We start from the raw sequence: 5,117 nt of genomic DNA, 5'->3' as shown, positions 1-5,117 counted from the left end.
AAGAGGAAAGAAAGCATCAGATGACTTCCAAAATTCTGTAAGGTATTGTCTGTCCCCTGAGATAACTGTCCTTTGCTGTGCCTTTTTTTTTTTTTTTTTCTTCTTCCTATGTTCAAAGTCAGATACATCAGTTCCTTTCTATGTAACACATAATGGGGTTATAACTATGGGCTGCTTTTCCAGCACCACAATTTGGGACAGATCTTGCAGAGGGGGAAAAAGAACTTTGTTGTTGACCACCAGATTGACCAGGTGTAGTGTGCTCTTCCTGCTGTCTAGTCAAGCTCATGGGAGGGCCTATATTAACTTGCATCGGCAGATGCCTACAGAAGCTGTTCAGATTTGCCACAACAGGGAGGAGGGCACGAAGAGGAGAGTCCTTATTTTCCCAGGCTGGAGTGCAGAGGCTCCTGAGCAATGGAAGTGATACTGTACTCCTTAGGATGCCATACCGAGCAGAAAGCCTCCAAAAAATCCTCCAGTCACCAGAATATTCTTCTTTACAAGGGACACCACCTCCTCAACTTTGCTCTTAACCTCCGTTGGTATCTGGTTGCTCTTCCGAATCGTTAGATGCTCCCTGGCCTTTTTCATATCCTTCTCCACTCGCTTCCAATCAACTTTGATGTAGCCAGTGTGGTTTGCGAGCTGCAGGAGGAAAAATCCCCCTCCCACAGCCGTAGCCGTCAGCTTTCCGACCTTCTGGAATATAAAGCCAGTGCACCAGCCGGTCACACTGCCGATCAGGAGCTGGGTTGCCACGCTGTACTTCTCGCCAGAAGGCTGCGTCTCCTGCCCAAACAGCTTGCGCCACCACGGCTGCTTCTTGGCAAATTCTGCAAGATCTAGTGCCTCATATGCATTGAACGGTCCTTGACTGGTTGCAGCCAGCTCTGCTAGCTGGCCCCAGGAGGACAAGTGCAGAGGGTCTGCGGGGCATGAGGCAGAGCGCACTGCGGTTGTTGTCATCGTCGTTGTCATGGCCAGCTGGCTTCCTGCGCATGGGCAGATGTGTCCATTCCCACGCGGGTGGTGAAAGAGGGCAGGTGAGGCACGCGCAGAGGCTTTCCTGCTGCCCCTGCTGCGTCACAGAGCCACCCTGTGGCCTTTCATTAGGTATTTACAGTGCGTGACCTAGACGTCGGAAAAGTCTAAAACTCCCTAGTCTGTGAACATATGGCAGGGAAAAGCAAAGTATTTTGTGAAGACCTGTTGGAAGATTTGGTCTAAGACGGGAGATTTGTTAAATGCAATCAAGGTTCAACAAATTTCAAAGCATTACCAAGAAAGTTGGTTTTATACATTCAACCCAAAGCATTTGGTGGAAATTTTAAATGAGTGGTTTCCATTTAGATGTGTTACTTCTGTAACAGAGAGGATCTCAAAGAAATGAATTTATTAGGGACTGTGCAAGGAGTTGCATCCCAGAATATATGTACTGTCATGGATTACAGACACATCTAAGGAGACAGACAAGTGAAAACTTAAGGCAAAAAGATATGCATGTAGATTTTGACACAAAAACTCATTGGATACAGGGACTTAGTTCAGGTATTGTCCTGTGTGTCTGTTTGCTAGGAGAGAGAGTCTGTTAGATGCATGTAGATTTTGACACAAAAACTCATTGGATACAGGGACTTAGTTCAGGTTTGTCCTGTGTGTCTGTTTGCTAGGAGAGAGAGTCTGTTAGACGTGATTCTGATTGCAAGATAACTTTCAGACATTGCAAGCATGCACTTAGGACTGGCTGTCACTGGGAAGATCTCCATGAGAGTGGGCTTAATAAAGCTCAACTGTGGTCTTGACAGTTTTTGTGATAGACTAAGGAGTACATGATGTAGTAAATGTTCTAGATAATGAGAATGAAGCAGTATGAGTGACCATCATACACTGCATACACTAAATGCTGTCTGGAGAAAAAAAAAAAACTAAAAAGAACAGCATAACAGAACCAGACATGGTGGCTCATGCCTGAAAGCCCAGAGCTTGGGAGACAGAGACAGGAGGATCAGGAGTTCAAGTCTAACCTCAGCTATATAATGAGTTTGTGCTACTTCAAACCCTGTTGCACCCTCTTCTCCAGCAGAAAAAAATTTGAGTTGAGCTTATATCAGAAAGCAAAAATATACGTAAAAGAATGGTTCAGAAAATTAGAAGCAATGAATGTGCTTACTCTTAAAGTTCACTGAAGGAAACATAAGTTTCTATTTCCCATTCACCTTGGTATAATTAGCCTGAATCTGAATCAGGTTTTTCCCATAAATCTGTATCTTTATTTTTATGGTATTGGGATTGAATCTAAGGCTTCATGTGTGCTAGGCAAGTTCTCTACCTCTGAGCTATATCTCAAACCCAGAGCTGTACTTTTCAATTGGAAAAAGTGGAGGGACATTAAAAATTTTTGAGAAATATTTGAGAAATAAGTGATATACAACTAGAAACACTAGTTATAACAGGTTTTTCAGTGTAGTGAAGAGTCAGTGAGTTGTACCTATTAAATCTAGAGCATTACATTATGCCTAGAATTGGATCTTGGCTCTCTTTTCCACCAACTGTGTGGCTGTGGATAAATACCTGTTGTCCCTGTGCCTCTCTTTTTTCCTGTATAATTTAAATAATAGATCCTTTCTCAAGAGTCCTTGGGAGGGTTAAATGAGGATGTGTGTGTCTGTGTTGTTTTTAAATAGTGCCTAGCTGAGGGGCAGGAGAGATGGCTCAGCAACTAAGAGCACTGGCTGCTCTTGCAGAGGACCCGGGCTCGAGACTCAGAACCCATATGGCTGCTAATAGCTATCCCTAACTCCAGTTCCAGGGGAATCCAATACACTCTTCTGATTCTGACCTCAGCAGACATTGCACAACATGGGCGCACTTACATACATGCAGGCAATACACTAATGTATAAATAATAGTAAGTAATAATATAAATAAAAAATAGTACCTAGCTGATACTACAGGCCTATATGAGTATCATTCCATACAATTACCATCTAACACATATTAGGTACTTATGTCAATCCCTGTACTGAAGATGGGAAGTGCTTGCTCTTTTAGTGAGGCTTCAGACTCCTCATTTCTCTACTTTCCATCCCAGTTTTTTTTTTTTCCATCAAAATCTCATATTGTATTTTCAGAAGAGTAAATTGAAGGATTTACTCTTCAGTCTCTAATTTTACCCATATCTATTATCTAAAGAAATGGTTAGAAAGTTGACTTGCTACCTTGATAAAAGTAAAATATTTTGATTTAAATTTTACTCCTAGATTCTGTTTGGCACTTATGGGTGTAAGCAAGTTAGATATTCTGTACCGGAGACTTCTCCTCACAAAACTTTTCATCAGAGGATGGGGAAGACCAGAGGACCTCAAGTGGTAATTGGTGTGTGTGTGTGTGTGTGTGTGTGTTTTCCAAGTGCTCATTTTGAATTTGTTGTATTAGTACACATTTAAAAATTTATTTCATTTATGAAATATTTTACTCTCAAGTCGAGTGATTTATTGAGGAATTAATTTACATATTGAACTTTATAAAAAGTGTAATTACTTCCTTTTTCCTTTCACCCTCTTAGTTATTTCTCTGACATTTTAGCTTATATCATAACTTGGACATAAACTAGCTTTTTAGCATCAGTCATTACTAGACTGATTGGCATTGTGTTTGGTTTTCAGGCACTGATTTCTCTTGGATAACTTGAATTTATAATAGCTATGAAATTGGAATACATTGGAGCTCATGGGAAAACCTGGACCTAAGAAAAACAATTTTCAGGATTTTTGCCTTTCATTTTGAGGCTTACATGTATTGATTACTTTCTAAACAACTTTGTTTCTCATATTTTTCTTAGGAAAGTGTCTAGTTTATAAAAGATGAGAAAAGGTCTACCCTTTTCCGTCAGTGATAAAAATTAAATTTAACATGGCCTATTAATTGGATTTGCTGATTTTTAATCATTGTCATCAATCACAATAAAGTGGGTATAACAGTTGGTATAAACATTGATTTTTTTTTCTTTTTTTGTCTCCTAATAGACTCTTTGAATTCAGAAAGATGATTGGAAATCGGGAAAGGTGCCAGAATCTGGTTTCCAGTGATTATCCAGTACACATTGACAAGGTATACAAGAGTAGATTGAATGCTGAAGTACAATAGTAGTTAACCCTAGAACACAAGTGCAGTGGCGTCTCATTGAACATTTAGAGACTGTTACTGTGCTCCAGCCACTTGTTTTTAACAACTATGTCTGTATGTAGTTGGACCATATATTTAGCACTTACCTAAATACACAGTATTTAGGCTGTATTTTTCTGAGTCTCATTTTGTATCCTTAGGCTCCAGAGAGTTCAGCTATTCAACATTAAAGAAGAATATTAGAGACGACTAGTAAGTTATTAAAAGGGCATGGTCTATTTAGAGAATTAGTACAGTAGGAGTTATTTGCAAAACAACTATTAGAAAGCACCAGAGAAACAGTTATTTATGGTAGAGTTTATTGCTCAGAGAATGGTAGAAAGAAAATGCTGCAAAATTAGAGAAGTTGATAATATTTTTGAAATTGTTTTATTTTGTAAGCAACCAATTATTTTCCAAGTGGGAGCTAGAGAGATGACTCAGTGGTTAAGAGCACTTGCAGGGACCCAAGTTTGATTCCTAGCACCCACATGGAAGCTAATAACCGACTGTAATTCCAGTTCCAGGGGAATCCAGCAGTCTCTTCTGATTATGGGCATTGCACATATTTTTTTTTTTAGAAAAATAAAGTGTGTGTAATTGAGTACTTTGAGATATTATTGGAGAAGGGGTAGGTTTCACATGTGTCTCTCTGTCCTTTAGCTAAAGTTAAATATACTTTTATGTATTGGTTATCTTTAGATTTCCTTTGTGAAAAAATTTCCCCTGAGGCTGGAGAGATGGCTCAGCAGTTAAGAGTACTTGCTGCTCTTGCAGAGGACTCAGATTTAGTTCTCAGCACCCATGAGGCAGCTCATAACTATATGTAACTCCAGTTCCAGGAAATCTGATGCCCTCTTCTGGCCTCCTTGGGCACCAGGCACCCATGTGGTGCCTAGTACCTACATACAGGCAAATACTCATACACATAAAAATAAAAATAAATCTTT

The 5,117-nt window shown here is 39.8% G+C and overlaps 1 pseudogene; it reads right to left on the bottom strand.

Moving 5' to 3' along the window:
* Positions 1-438: 438 nt before the first annotated feature.
* LOC103726223 lies at positions 439-969 on the bottom strand (annotated as a pseudogene).
* Between the last annotated feature and the right edge of the window lie 4,148 nt (positions 970-5,117).

Source organism: Nannospalax galili, unplaced genomic scaffold, assembly GCF_000622305.1.
Source record: "Nannospalax galili isolate Female #2095 unplaced genomic scaffold, S.galili_v1.0 scaffold1109, whole genome shotgun sequence".
In the NCBI taxonomy this organism is placed as follows: Eukaryota; Metazoa; Chordata; class Mammalia; order Rodentia; family Spalacidae; genus Nannospalax; species Nannospalax galili.
This window is presented reverse-complemented; position numbering and strand designations above follow the sequence as displayed.